The 16,222-nt window shown below is 35.8% G+C and overlaps 1 pseudogene; it reads left to right on the top strand.

Moving 5' to 3' along the window:
* The first annotated feature begins 3,516 nt into the window (after window positions 1-3,516).
* On the top strand, window positions 3,517-15,861 carry LOC107673691 (sodium/potassium-transporting ATPase subunit alpha-1-like; annotated as a pseudogene).
* The last annotated feature ends 361 nt before the right edge of the window (window positions 15,862-16,222 follow it).

Genomic DNA, 16,222 nt, shown 5'->3' with positions numbered 1-16,222 from the left:
TTTTTTTTTTTTTTTTTTTTTTGGACAGCATTAACATGTTTATATTTAAAAGATTGGGCAAAAATATATGAGTGGATGTATATGTTTATAAGTTTAATTAGAAGTAAATTAAATAATATATCCGAAAACATTTTTTGTCATATGGGGAGGATTTGAAATATAGTGCACTATTCACATGGACTGCTTTCAATAAAAAGTGAGACATAATACTATAAAAGCACAAAGTATAAGTAATCCATTAGTGATTCCTATGACACAGATATGACTTTTTTTAAACTAGACAGCTTGTGGTTGCAATAATCTGTCATTATATGAAAAATGTCTATATTCTTGAATCTTAAGATTTCTTTCATGGGAAAAAAAATAAAAGCAAAGGGGTTTGGAAAGATGTGTGAGTGAGTAAATCAGACAGAATTCTCAGTTTTTGGGGAACTATTCCTTTAATGTGAAAAATGTGGACCATCTGTTACATTCATTGTTTGTGATACCTCCGCATCAGTTACATCTTTCAGAGCTGGAGACAGAGCTAACATCAAAAGGCTTCGATCGAAGATGTTCAGCATCAAGACAAGATTGAGTGGCAAAGTCTGGGAGACAGGCAGACAGCGGTGACAGGTGCACTGATAGAGAGAAACGCATGCAGTTTGGTTGTGGGCAGAGGAAAGGAGAGAGAAGGGCTGGCGTGATAACGGGACTGACGTGAAGATAAAGTGTCTCCTGTTGACACAGATATAGACTGACTGTTACAAATACACAAAGACAGACAGAAACAAAGGGAGTAAGGACGGAGTATGATAACTGGAGTATGACAGTAAAGTTAGTGCTTTGGGAAACCCAGCCAATGTTGAAAGAGATAAATATGGGAAGAGATTTTTGCTTATGCCTTGTTTTTGAGCAGAAGTTCCCTTTTCATGAATTTTACATGCCAAGATGTCAAAGTCTGTAATAAAAAGTCTGAGATTTCCATATAAACTAAAACATTACTCATCAAATTCTTCCAAGACCAAATTATCAGAGCAATTGTAATAATTGTGTAGCTCTATAACTGTCAACAACAAGTCTTAAATATTTTTGGTGAAACAACTAAAGTTAATACAGAACTTAATAGTTAATAATAAGGTGTAGTTTACCCAAAAATGTATATTCTGTCATCAGTAAATTCTAAATTAAATGTAACATCTCATAATGTAAAATATTGTTTTTTATTAAAAAGCATAAATTACTATATAATTTACAGTTGTAAAATATACAGGTATCCTGCAATAAATCATTGTCACCATATTTGTTTATTTACAGTGTATTTTTTATTTATTGGCAACTAGCCGCCAGTTATCCACAGTAAATTTAACAGGATATTTTTACAATGAACCTATGAGCAATAAAATTCAGCACTGACAGTTTGTATCCAACATTATAGCCATTAAACATATTTATGCCTTTGATGCAACTTTGTCTATTTCCCATTGTATATTAAATGCAAAATCAATAGCAGTTCCACTATATGCACAGAAGCATCTGATCTAAAGATGTGTTTTGTCAAAACTGCTGTTTGATATGCCATGTTAATATGAAGTGTAATTCTGTTTGCTGTCATGGCTCAGGACACATCCCCAATAATTCATTTTCTCATTGTCTGACAGGTTTCAACTCTTCAGTACAAACAGGCATTAGTAAAGTGAAGTGATACGATCTCAGACAGAATACCCTGCAGCACTGGTGCTCTTCTAGGAAAGAAGAAATGGCTTGTCCATCAACCAACAGAACCGTTACAATGGCCATTGTACCTCAGTGCAGGTATAGATGGTGTTATCTGAAGCATCATCTATAGTGTGACACGTTTGTGTTTGTTTACAATATAGGATCCATTATAAGAAAGAGTACCTGAGCTGTTTAAAAAGGTGCGTGTGGTCTATATTTGGACTTCTATGGACATCTGAAATGGGGAGAGGGGGAATACGAGCAGGTCTTTGATATGGCCCAAAGAGAGAAATAACTTTAATGGATTTGAATCAGATCAAAGGGATTGAAAGGGGAGAATTACAATGCATTTGTCTAAGGTAGCATCTGTGTCCTTCTGGCATAAATAGATAAAACACCAAACAGAGGCTTGAGTGATATAACCATTTGTAATCACAGGCACATACAAAATAAAAGCAATGCATCAAATGAAATGGGAAAACCCATTGAAATGGCCTGGCTTCACACCATCCGCAGATCTTTTTCTTGTGTGTGACTGATATTTCTCAGGTGTTTAAGAATGTTTGGTGTCATAAAAGCGCGGCTTAGCTATATACACAGATTACCGCCAAAGCTCTTGCATAATAGGTTCTAAGACCCCAATGTTAAGCGTTTAGATTTACAGAGCAACAGCTTTAAAATGCAATAGTATTTAGACATACGCTAACAATTCTCATGTTGCATAATATAATGTTATAGGACAAGTCAAGACTACACAGCAACCCCTCTTTAGCTCCACAGTAGAGCTCAACACCAGGATTGTATTATCTTTTAGCCACTTGAGGTTTCCTGGAGCTGTTCTTGGTTTCCCACATTGTGGTTTCCTCATAAGCAGTGTAAAACATGAAAGGGAGGAAAAAGCAAACTATGGATTTTCTTCACTCTTTTTGAGGGAAAGATTTGTTGAAAAAAAAAAAGAAACCAGAAAATCTCCAACTACACACAGACATTTTTCCATGTTTTTTTTCTGTAATATTTGTTCATCACATAATAAAAAAAAAAAAAAGTTTTTAATCAAATTTTTGCCAGATTTATGAATACTCATTATACCCTGCAATGGGGATTTATTTTTGTGCATCATAAAATACATACTTTTTGGAATAAGTGTTTTGTATGTACCAAATCAACATAATAAAAAATCAACATCAGAATGATTTCTGGAGGATCATGTGAAACTGAAGACTGGATTAATGGCTACTGAAAATTCAACTTTGCTATTGCAGGAAAAAAAAAGACATTTTAATATAGTTCTTATAAAAGGAATATTTTAATAATTCAACAATTCCTTAAAATTGTAATAATACTTCACAATATTACTGTTTACTATATTCCTGATCAAATAAATGCAGCCTTTGTAAGCAGAAGAGATTTTTTTCAAAAACATAAATAAATAATTTCAATAAATAAATAATTTCAAACTTTTAACCGGTACTGTAGGCTACATAGGCTATACAGTAATATATATAAAAAAACGAAATACAAAACGAAATACAAACGTTTTGTGTGTGTATGTGTTATATATTGTTTATCTTATCCTAAATAAGCTATTGCTGTGAATTTTGCCACATTGTTAATTATTAAGAGTAATATAAATGCATCGGCAAAAAGAACGTTGTCTCCCAGTCTCAGGGGATTCAAACCTTAGATTTACGCGCACACACGCGCACACATACACGCACGCACACACACACGCACGCACGCACGCACGCACACACACACACACACACAGAGGCTGCACAAAGAGCTTGCTCTCTTCCTATTGGTTGTTCCGTTTCTACACGAACAGTCGCTGTTCACAAGCGAAATAGGAGTTGGGGTAAGTAAAACATGTTTTAATAACTAGGCTTGTTTCATTTGAAGCATAGTAATATTAATGGAGATGCACTTAGTTATGACGGATATTTTCAGAAAGATAAAGATTATACTGGGTAACTTATGTGAAGATCGCTGGTGAAAAATACCAGCTCTGAACTAAATAACTAGACGTTACCACGTTAGTAGGACTATTTTGTATAACTTAAACAAAAATATTAATATACTTATATTTGATCTAAAATGTATAAGTTATACACACAAACACACATTCATATAAGTGTATATGTATATGCAGTGGTGTAGTGGTGCCTGGAGAAGTGGGTATACTCTTAATTTATGTCCCCATTTTTTTAAGCGGCCCAGCAAAGGATGAACGGCCTGTGTTATAAACAGTGACGTAAGACTAGTCTTACATATTTAGTTCACCCCAAAATTTCTTCCATGGCATACAGTGACGGGCAAATAGTAACCTCCTACTCGCCCCATACCTTTTTACAATTGATCTATATAGCCTACTATATAGTGCAAAAATTAAATAAATAAATTGCAATATCAAACAGGACCACAAGGAGACACCAAAAGATCACTAAACCTACTGCCTTGACCTGACTGTAGAGGCTTCTATACGGATCCATTCAGAATCTAAAAAACACCTTCAGACGTCAGCAGCGTCCATTATAAAACCCTCGTGCTTTTAAGCCAAATACACGCTGAAAATAATAATTCTGGAAAACGTTTACCGGCTAAAAAAAAATCTGATTGCAAGAACTTGCTTCTTTTCATTTTTAAGGTATTGTTTTCGTTATAATGTACAGACTCAAATTAGGAGTCAATAATTCAATATTATTTTATCACTCTGCGCGCCTCCCTGACATGCACTCAAGCCCCAGACCGACTCCGCTTGCATTCACGTGATTTGTCAAGATGAGAGGCGGGTGCGGGCGCGGGCGCAATCATCAATCAAATTCAAAGGGAAGCCGGCGCATTCTGACCGCATCACTGTCTTTACTGGGTATGTTTAGGGAATATTTGCATTTATTCACATGCGATTTGATTAGCTAGTCATGGTGGACTGTCATGATTTTGGCTAATGCAGGACACTACTGAATGATGCGCATCAGAGGGGATTTAGAAGTGGGTATATGCAAAGCCGACTGATAAAGAAGTGGGTATACGCCGTATACCTGCGTATACCCTCCACTACACCACTGTTATATGTATTCAAAAAAAGACCAACAAGTTTCAATTCAATTTTGTGTAATCATGTTGTTGGGCATATGGAGTGGTTTATTGTTTCTTATTCTATGATTGCATTTTATATTCAGTTTAAATGAGAAGTGGGAGTGTAGTGGGCTGTAGTATGACCTGTGCAGTTCATGCAGTACTCATTACTATTCATCACTATTTACAACCTTATTTGCATACTCCGTGTGGAATCAGGATTTTAAATTGTGTTTATACTGTTTTGCTAATAACTTTCTTCTTTATTATATTTGTTTTACTTTATTATTATTGTTGTTGCGCATTTTCCTTACTTCCTAACCCTAGTTCTAGAGCCACAGGTTGTTGTTTTGGAGTGATGTTTTCTCTCCTTCCCTTAAGAACATGGTGTGCGTACTCTAGGTCAGTTCACCTGAATTACCACAAAACTTTCCTAATCCTTTGCAATAAGAATGGAGGAAAGATGTCAACATGCAGTTACTTTTTGCCTCCTAATATACTTCAGCTATTTTCACAATGTAGACTCAAAGGTTCTTTCACTGTACAACTAAACAACTGTTAACTTGTACTGTTTACAACTGCTGTGAAGTTGTTTGAGGTCATACAAAGAAAGCAGATCTAATTTGGAAAAACATCCTCAAATCCATTTTTCATTCTCACAAACAGTTGCTCCTGTCACACTCCTGTGTGTCGCCACAAAGGTGGCATAACATGTTTGCCTGAGGCAACAATTGCACTGAACTCTGGTTGACTGGACAGTTGAATAAAACATGAGCACAATTCTTTGTACGGGAGTGTTTATCTGTTGCGAGTTTGCGGATGTGTGACCCTCGCAGAAATTCTGAGATAAACTAATGATACTCCCACCTTTGCCTACTCATGTTCTCTTTGGGAAATGAAATGTACTGAGGGAAAAGGCTTTGTTGCTTCTGCTTATTTCTTTTCACTGGATAGAGGCCAAGATGACATGGTTGCATCCATGTCCTTAGTTGAGACTGGCCCTGTGCCACAGAACATTATTATACTTGTTAGTTCCATGTAGCAGATCATGTCAAGAGAAAGCTGATCCCTTCGAAATACATCAAAGACCCTTGACAACTCAGGACGTTGGCAGTAATTTGAATATGTTTTGGTAGATAGTTGGGCTTGCCCTCATGTTCACCACATGAGATAAAAGGTAATAAGTGAAAAACATTTAATGTATAGGTTGCATTTTATACAGCTTTTTTTCTTTTTAAAAAGAGGAACTTTACAGACTTTAAGGTATCATAAAAGCGATAACTTGAAAAGTGTAGTGCACAAACTGTATGGACCACATATATAGTGCTTTTGAACCTTTTACAAGCTTGAACACTTCAGAAAGTTTAGTAATTTTATGAGAAAAAGTGAGCAGCACAGTGTTTAGAATTTCTCCTTTTATGCTCTGTAGAGGAAAGAAAGTCATATGGGTTTTAAAATATATGGAAGTAGGCATTGACAGAATTTTAATTTTTGGGGGGTGAATTATTTCTTTAACTTTTTCCACAAAATGACTCAATTGTCACAGCCTTGTTGTTTGACAAAGTTGTTATTTCATGTTTCAAACATCTATTTCAGGATGGACGGGACCAATATGAGCTGGCGGCAACGTCAGAGCAAGGAGGAAAGAAAAAGAACAAAAACAAGAAGAAGGACAAAGATATGGATGAGCTGAAAAAGGAAGTGAATTTGGTGAGACTTTACTTAGCTTTGTTCAATATGGTACACTCTGATCATTTTTCCAAGGCTGAATCTTTCTGTACAAAATCTATTTCAGGATGATCACAAACTTGACGTTGGAAGAGCTCCACCGTAAATATGGTACAGACTTGAGCAGAGTAAGTTTATGAAGTAGAGTGTCTCTTTTATAAAATGACTCTTAATAAATCTCTAGTGATCAATAACTAACACAGCTCTCTCTTTGACTTCACAAGGGTCTCACATGCGCTCATGCAGCAGAGATTCTGGCCCGTGATGGACCTAATGCCCTCACTCCACCTCCAACCATGGGTGAATTTCTGTAAGCAGATGTTTGGAGGTTTCTCCATGCTGTTGTGGACTGGTGCCGTCCTCTGCTTTCTTGCGTATGGCATTCAAGCGGCAATGGTAGATGAGCCAGCTAATGACAATGTGAGAGGGAATGCTAAAAAAAAAACATTCGGTGTGGTCTGCTTCTTTAATATTTTTTATATCTAGTCTTTTTTATCCCTTTGTTCAATGCAGCTGTATTTGGGAGTTGTGCTATCAGCTGTGGTGATAATCACTGGATGTTTCTCATACTATCAAGAGGCAAAGAGCTCAAAAATTATGGACTCTTTCAAGAATTTGGTTCCCCAGGTAAATATTTTTTTTTCTAACTTAGTTATTTTTTGCCATTCAGTTTGTCTAATAAACTAATCTATAAGCTTAAAATACATTGTAGGTTTGTATTCTTATGTATTTTTTGATCAGATTATAAACTTTTTTTCCTTTCTAGCAAGCATTGGTTGTCCGTGATGGTGAGAAGAAACATATCAATGCTGAAGATGTGGTGGTTGGTGATCTGGTGGAGGTAAAAGGTGGTGACAGGATCCCTGCTGACCTGAGAATCATAGCCTCACATGGCTTCAAGGTTATTATGAGCCGCTATTTCTTATCTGAGCTGATCAGTGTAGTGTGAACATCACATTTCCTTTCTGTGGTAGTGACATTATGTAAAAATAGGTTTTAAATTGGGTGTTTTAAGGTGGATAACTCCTCTCTGACTGGAGAATTAGAGCCTCAGACACGGTCCCCGGATTTCTCAAATGATAATCCTCTAGAGACCAGGAATATTGCTTTCTTCTCCACCAACTGTGTAGAAGGTATTTTATATTCTCATTAACTACAGATGTTCAGTAAAGTGTTTTACTTATAATTGCGTAATTGTTAAGATTTTATTATAATTAAATTCATCTCATTTTATTTTTATATTTACACTTTTACTTTTAATATTACTCATTATGCCTTTAGGTGGCGACAATTGACTGTCTTTATGAGTGAATAATTGAGTCATTGACTTAACTGATTCATTAAAAAAACACTGATTTGTTCATTAATGAAACCAATGACTGACTTTATGAGTGAACCATTGAATCATTTTCTTTACCATTTTGTTCACCATCTGTGATTCATTCAGGAATGCCAGTGATTAATTCTACTGTGTTACTAATTCGACTTTAATTGCAACTACCTTTGATGGCAAAGCAAAAATATTGCATATGTAAATTATATTATGTAAAATATTTTATTTACAATACCATTCATAATTTAGGGTTGGTAAGGTTTTTTTTTTTTATGTTTCTGAAAAAAGTCTCTTATGTTCACCAAGGCTGCATTTATTTGATTAAAAATACAGTAAGACAATTATAATTTAAAATAACTGTTTTCTATTTTATTTATTATATTTTAAAATGGAATGTATTCCCATGAAGACAAAGCTGAATATTCAGTAGCCATTACTCCTGTCTTCAGTGTCGCATGATCCTTAAGAAATCATTTTAATGTGATAATTTGGTGCTCGAAAAACATTGATTTTTATTATCATTGTTGAAAACAGTTGTGCTACTTAATATTTTTTTTGTGGAAACTGAAAAGTTTTTTTTCAGGTTTCTTTGACTAATATGAAGTTCAAAAGAACAGCTATTTCAAATAGAAATCCTTTGTAATATTATAATTGATTGATTACTTCGATCAAATTAAATTTAAATGTAATTTACATTTAAATGTTTCTGATGCAATATTTGCACATACTGTAGGTACTGCATGTGGCATCGTCATCAGCACCGGAGACCGTACAGTCATGGGTTGAATTGCAACACTTGGATCTGGACTAGAGGTCGGACGAACCCCCATCTCAATTGAGATTGAGCACTTCATCCACATCATCACAGGCGTGGCTGTCTTCCTTGGTGTCTCTTTCTTTATTCTGTCTCTCGTTCTTGATTACTCCTGGTTGGAAGCTGTTATCTTTCTTATTGGCATCATTGTGGCCAATGTGCTTGAAGGTCTTCTTGCAACAGTCACGGTTAGTTAGTTTAAACTTTGTTTGAAGATTAGGCCCTAATATTTGCTTGACAGTTGCTCTCTGCTTCTCATTCTTTAGGTTTGTCTCACCCTCACAGCGAAACGCATGGCTAAGAAAAACTGTTTGGTTAAGAACCTTGAGGCTGTTGAAACGCTGGGCTCAACCTCAACCATCTGTTCTGATAAAACTGGCACATTAACACAGAATCGCATGAATGTGGTTTGATAACCAGATCCATGAGGCTGACACCACAGAGAATCAGAGCGGGACCTCCTTTGACCGCAGCTCGGCCACCTGGGCATCATTGGCTCATATTGCTGGGCTGTGCAACAGGGCTGTGTTCCTGGCAGAGCAGACAGATGTGCCAATTCTAAAGGTTAGTTTTTGATTTGAGGCACTACAATTATACTTAGTGCGATAGCGCACAAGTTACACAATGACTTTTGGTGGAGGTCTGCTTTTTTTAAAAGCAGTGCAGTTTGTGTTATATGTTTGTTAAAAAAAAGTTGTATTGATTTCTTTCTGAAAGAAATTAATTTTGTTCAGCAAGGATACAATGCTTAAATTAATCTGAGGTGACAAAGAGATTTAAAATGTTACATAAGATTTATAATACAAAAATGTTTTGAACTTGCTTTGAAAATGGTTTTCAACTTTCCATTCAGCAAAGAATCCCCCAAAAATGTTTGCAACATTGCTAATAATACGAAATGTTTCCTAAGCATCAAATCAGACAATATTGTTATAGATATTAGAATGATTCCCAAAGGATCATGTGACACTGGAGACTGGAGAAATGGCTGCTGAAAATTCAGCTTTGCATCACAGAAGTAAATTACATTTTAAAATATATCAAAATAGAAAACAATGCTTTTAATTTGTAATAATATTTCACAATGTAAGTTTTTTGCTGTATTGTTGATCAACGTGCCATGGGTTGTAAGATTTTCGAATAAATCTCACTTGTGTGTTTAAATATTTAGAGAGATGTTGCTGGGGATGCGTCTGAATCTGCTCTGCTATAATGCATTGAGCTTTGCTGTGGATCAGTGAAAGAAATGAGAGACAAGTACACCAAAGTGGCGGAAATCCCTTTCAACTCGACAAACAAATATCAGGTACTGGATTTAGGATCTTGCATCTCTACTTAGTAGATTTCCCATTCAAGAATTTAAAGTATGCCACAAATTAATATGTTACATTGACAGCCCATACATTACAACTCATTATATTAAATTATCTGATGCTTGCATTGGTAGCTGTCAGTGCACAAGAACCCAAATGGTGGCACAGAGTCTAAACACCTGCTGGTGATGAAAGGAGCCCCAGAGTGAATCCTGGACCGCTGTGCTACTATTGATCCAAGGCAAGGAGCAACCTTTGGATGATGAAATGAAAGAAGCCTTTCAGAATGCTTATCTGGAGCTCGGGGGCCTTGGAGAAAGAGTTTTAGGTAAAGGAGAAAAAGCTGCTCCTTCAAATAAAAGTTGTGAGTTCACCTGAGCACACTGTGAACTGATCATTCACATTCTTCTCCAACAGGATTCTGTCATTTCTACCTCCCTGATGAACAGTTTACAGAAGGCTTCCAGTTTGATACAGATTGTGAATTTCCCTACTGAGAATCTGTGCTTTGTGGGTCTGATGTCAATGATCGACCCTCCACGTGCTGCTGTGCCTGATGCTGTGGGCAAATGCAGAAGTGCAGGAATCAAGGTAAAGCAGAGGTACAATTCCTTTACGATGTGTTGAAATTATATAATTATAGTTTACACATATTTCTCAACTATTAGGTTATCATGGTAACCGGTGACCATCCAATCACTGCCAAAGCCATAGCAAAGGGTGTTGGGATTATTTCTGAGGGTAATGAGACTGTGGAAGACATTGCTGCTCACTTGAATATCCCGGTCAATGAGGTCAATCCCAGGTATTGTGTTAGTTTTACTAAAAATGTCACTCTAAATTTCCTTGACATGAATCTAATTAAAGCCAATAAATCTCTTTTCAGAGATGCAAAGGCCTGCGTGGTTCACGGTGGAGACCTGAAGGACCTCACAGCTGAACAGTTAGATGATATTCTGAAGCACCACACAGAAATTGTGTTCGCCAGAACATCACCACAGCAGAAGCTGATTATTGTTGAGGGGTGTCAGTGACAGGTAATGAAATTCTGAATATACCTACTGTAAATTGGCTGTGTATACTTAATACTTCAGTTAGACAGTTTACAACAACTTTTTGATGCCAAAGAGCTCCAATTATGATCCCCCTTGTGAGTGATCCCCTTTCCCTTGATTGATAAAAAGGCAATCAAGTATTTAATTTTGTGTGCACATTACAGAAGTTTTTGGAAAAAACAATGCTTTTATTCAATCCTTATAAAAAAAATGATCAATTATCAGAAAATGCAATTGAAACGTTTTAAGTGTAAGTGTCATGTAACGATTCAGTCCACTGAATGCAAGCGTAGTGAAGAACCCATGTGCAGTTTATTTACAGACGTGATCCAAAATACAAACATAATCCAAGACTAGAGACACAGACTTGACAAGGCATAAACAGACTAGACTCACCGACAGCAGGTTACAACTTCAATACGCAACAAGGCCAATGAAAACATGATGGCTGCTTATAGCAGACAATGAGGGTCACATGACAAGAACAAACCAATGGGGAACAAGGCAACCAATGACTAAAGAAACCAATGAGAACATAACACAGACAAGAGAATCACATGACTAGACAATAACCAATGAGAGCATGACACATACACAAGGCAGAGAGACATGAGGCAAGGGAAGCATGAAACTAACAGCAGGAATCAAACTATAAAATAAAAGACATGAAAACAAGAACATGATACAAAACCCAAACACCACATTACATGTCGATGCTTTTAAGAAGAATAAAAGACATTTAAATCACCATTTTTGCAACCATTTTGCTGCACATCTGGCTCAGAATGCATTTTGAAATTCACACTGCATTTTGCTACAATTATCACGCGGTATCACGATGAAAATGCAGTCTCAAGTGTCCTATCCGTAAGTCTAAATGCATTTAGGTAAAATGGCATTTAAATGATAATTTTGCAGTTTTTGCTTGGACATGTTAAACATATCTAATAAATTTGGGTAATACAATTTCATTTTAATTTTGCAACTTATAAAGCGTTAAAATATGTTTTTAATTTACATATTAAAACTAGTGTAGAAAATGGCAAATGTAAATTATATAATTGAATTTTCATTTTTATTTTGCACTAAATGTTGCACATATGTATGGGAAAATGTAAATTTAAATACAGAAATACATTGCCATTTTACATATTACATTTCGAAATAAATTTTGCTACCCATATGCTTCCATACCTTTGCAGCCCCTGGTCCCCGTGAAAACCTCTGGTTTAGAAAGCATTTGGAAATTGCAATTTTAAGTTAAATTTTTAATAATTTCTTTAGAAAGGGAGCCATAGTGGCTGAAACAGGGGAAGGTGTGAATGATTCTCCAGCACTGAAGAAGGCTGATATTGGTGTTGTTATGGGTATTGCTGGCTCAGACGTGTCCAACCAGGCTGCTGACATGATCCTCCTGGATGACAACTTTGCCTCAATTGTCACAGGCGTAGAGGAAGGTACATGAGACCTTTTTTCATATCCTCTCAATGTTGTGGGCTCCTTTGTTAGCGTTTTCTCTCCACTCTAGGCCATCTGATCTTTGACAACTTGAAGAAGTCCATTGCTTACACCCTGACCAGTAACAGTAACTGTTACCAATCTGTGTATTGACCTGGGAACAGGTCAATACATGGTCAGTGAACAACACACTGGGTTATTTTCTTGTTCACACTTTCACATTTGGTATTTTATCTCTACAAGAGATGACAGTTAATCATTTTGGGGTTTTTTTCAAGGTCCCTGCTATTTCTCTGGCATACAAGGCTGCTGAGAGTGATATTATGTAGGGTGACCATACGTGCCATTTTCCCAGGACGCGTCTAGTTCTATATTGCCTAAAATATCTAGGTTTTGGCTTTGTTTGCGTGTGCAGACCGATCAGTGTGACATCAAAATACCTCGAGAGCATTTTGAAAGCATAAGGAACCGTCTGTATGGTATTTTGATGTCATACACCGATCGGTCTGCACACGCAAACAAAGCCAAAACCTAGATATTTTAGGCATCATAGAAATCCTGGCCAAGACGCGTCCTGGGAAAATGACACGTATGGTCACCCTATATTATGAAGAGACAGCCCAGAAACCCTAAAACAGACAAGTTGGTGAATGAAAGACTTATTAGCATTGCATATGGACAGATAGGTAGGTGGACATTTTGTTGCTTTGTTCCAGTAGCTTAAATGGTAGAGCATAGCACTAAAAATGCTAAAATTGTCTTAGAAAAGATTCTAAGACTGTCATTTTTAATGGTATTCGATCAGGTGCTAAATTAGTATGTTGTGAATCTCATCCCAAGTTTTTCCTCACTAACATGCTATCATATGAAAGCTTCTCATTTCAAAAGGTGAAAATGGCTTTAAAGTTTTAATAGAAGATTTTGTCTCGTTCTGCAGGTATGATTCAGGCTCTGGCTGGATTTTTCACATACTTTGTCATTCTTGCTGAAAATGGCTTTTTACCATCAAGACTACTAGGAATTCGTGTACATTGGGATGACAAGCATATTAATGACCTGGAGGACAGTTATGGGTAACAGTGGGTATGTATTATGAATTACATCACAGCTGTGAACCATAACTTTGCTACATGCTAGTCAGGGGGAGGGACATTCTCATTCTTGAGAGCATAGTTTTGGATACAGAGTCAACAGTATTACTGTATCTTCCTAAAAGAGAATGTCCTTTTAAAATGCACACAAGACTGTTCAAAATTTGGCATGGGTAAAATTATTAATGTTTTTAAAAGAAGTCTCTCATTTTCAACAGGCTGTATTTATTTGATTTAAAATACAGTATAAACAGTAATATTGTTACATTTTATTACAATTTAAAATAGCTGTTTTCTATTTTACCGTTTTTAAAAATGTAATTTATTCCAGTCATGACAAAGCTGTTTTGTGTATTTGTTTTGTGTGTATATTGGCTAAAATTGAATGTAGTCAACATTTAGGTGTGCTTTAGCATTTAGATTTGCCTCAAAGCTAACAGGCATCTACTAAAAGCTTCAAAACCCTAATTTTAATGTCTTAATTTTAATGAAAGTCTTTACCAGTGTTGAGGAAAGTTACTTTTAAAAGTTATGCATTACACTGTTCCGTTACTCCCTAAAAAAGTAACTAATTACGTTACTTAGTTACTTTTTATGGAAAGTAATGTGTTACGTTACTTGAGTTATGTTTTAAATCTGGGCAGGGCTTGGTTGTTTGTTTTTAATATAAAATGTTCTTCCTTTACAAAGGTATAAGCCCTTTCACAACAAAGGTAAAAGCCCTTTCACAACCAAAAGAGAAATAATTATGCCTCAGGCTGAAGGAAATGTAAATTCACGTCTGTACAGTAGAGGGTGCAGCTCAAACAAATCGCATGAAGAATATGACGCAGGAGAAGAAAGTTCAACACTTTTCAGCAATAACAAAAATGAAACACAAATGTGTCATTTTTGCTTAGTATGGTTGAATTGGATCATCAAAGGTCAGTAGCAAAGACATTGGTTAATAAAATGAGATTAAATACATAAATTATATTTGTTTTATTTAACATATTTAATTATTGCTGGTTTGTATAATATTCTGAGTTTGCATTTGACTGTTTTTATTCATTTTGAGGAATACTGAATCTGTTTTTGTGCATGTGAGTAAATGTTTATATTTAGTCTAGAACTACAGTAAGATCATCTTCACACACAACACCTCTGCACTTACTCCTCATTTCTCTCAACATGGCAACACAAGAGCTGTCAGTGAATACATGGGAAACAACGTAACTGGCGTTACTTATTTAAAAAAGTAACTCAGATAATTCATTGTAAATGTAAAAGTAATGCATTATTTTACTAGTTACTTGAAAAAAAGTAATCTGATTACGTAACTCGTGTTACTTGTAATGTGTTACCCCCAACACTGGTCTTCACAAGTGATACTATGAAATGATTGTATCAAAACAATGTTATGTTTTCTCAGACATATCAACAGAGTAAGATTGTGGAGTTCTCGTGCCACACAGCATTCTTCGCCAGCATTGTGGTCGTGCAGTGGGCCGATCTGATTATCTGCAAGACCAGGCGTAATTCTGTCTTCCAGCAGGGAATGAAGTGAGTCTGGGAGAACAAATGAGCGTAAGCCATGTCCTTGAGGAGATTTTCTTTTATTTATTGTCTGTTTACTACATTTTTTGTCCTACAATGAACAAAATCCTGATCTTTGGATTGTTTGAGGAAACAGCACTGGCGGCTTTCTTGTCTTATTGCCCTGGCATGGATGTGGCTCTCAGAATGTACCCACTCAAGTAGGCTAAAATGTATTTGTATAAAATAAATATGCAGTTTTTTCTTGGCTGCTTCTTTGGTTTATATTCTGCGCTCTATCTACAGGCCCAACTGGTGGTTCTGTGCCTTCCCGTACTCTCTTCTCATCTTTATTTATGATGAAATCAGAAAGCTCATCCTTAGACGGAACCCCGGAGGTAATCAGGAAACTGCAACCTTGCTCTAATCAAATGTACTCTATTGTTGGATTTAAATGAATAGTATACAAATGTATGTCTAAGTAGTGTATGAGTGCATCATTTTATATTTTTCAACTGTAAAAGTAAAAATAAGTTTTTCTCTCTTTGCAGGTTGGGTGGAAAGAGAGACATACTACTAGAGCATCATGTTAGCCCTATACTTCTGTGTTATCTTTGTGGTGTAACATTAGTTTTGCTGTTTTGAATTTAACATGTACATTTTAAAATATTTTTATATAGAATGACTGTAGTACTAAGATTCTGCTGACATGCTAAATATAGACTTGAAAAACTTGGAAAAGTTTTTAATTGTGTAATTTGAATAAACGTGTCGACTTCCACAAAAATATGGTCTCATTTAATAACTTACTGCCTTGTATATCAGAGTAAGTTTTTTTTTTTTTTTTGTACTTACATGTCAGTTATCTTGTTGGTATGGAAAGACTTATGGACTTAAATGCGCCAGTGACGTTTTTGTTCAGGTTGTAAGTGATGACTACATTTCCAAGTGTAATTCACATAAGAAAGTTAACTTATACTTGTGTATAGATGTATTCATAATATTTATAAATGTTTTTAAGAAACAGAAAAAATACTTGACAGCAGCAGTGTAAAAAATAAGAGACATAACAAGGATCGGTAAGGTTGCATGTTATATAGTTTGTACTAGAATGTGTGTGTGTGTGTGTGTGTGTGTGTGTG

This window comes from Sinocyclocheilus anshuiensis, unplaced genomic scaffold (genome assembly GCF_001515605.1).
Source record: "Sinocyclocheilus anshuiensis isolate Anshui unplaced genomic scaffold, SAMN03320099.WGS_v1.1 scaffold628, whole genome shotgun sequence".
Classification (NCBI taxonomy): Eukaryota; Metazoa; Chordata; class Actinopteri; order Cypriniformes; family Cyprinidae; genus Sinocyclocheilus; species Sinocyclocheilus anshuiensis.
Note: the sequence above shows the minus strand (reverse complement) of the source record. Positions and strands in the feature narration are given on the sequence as shown.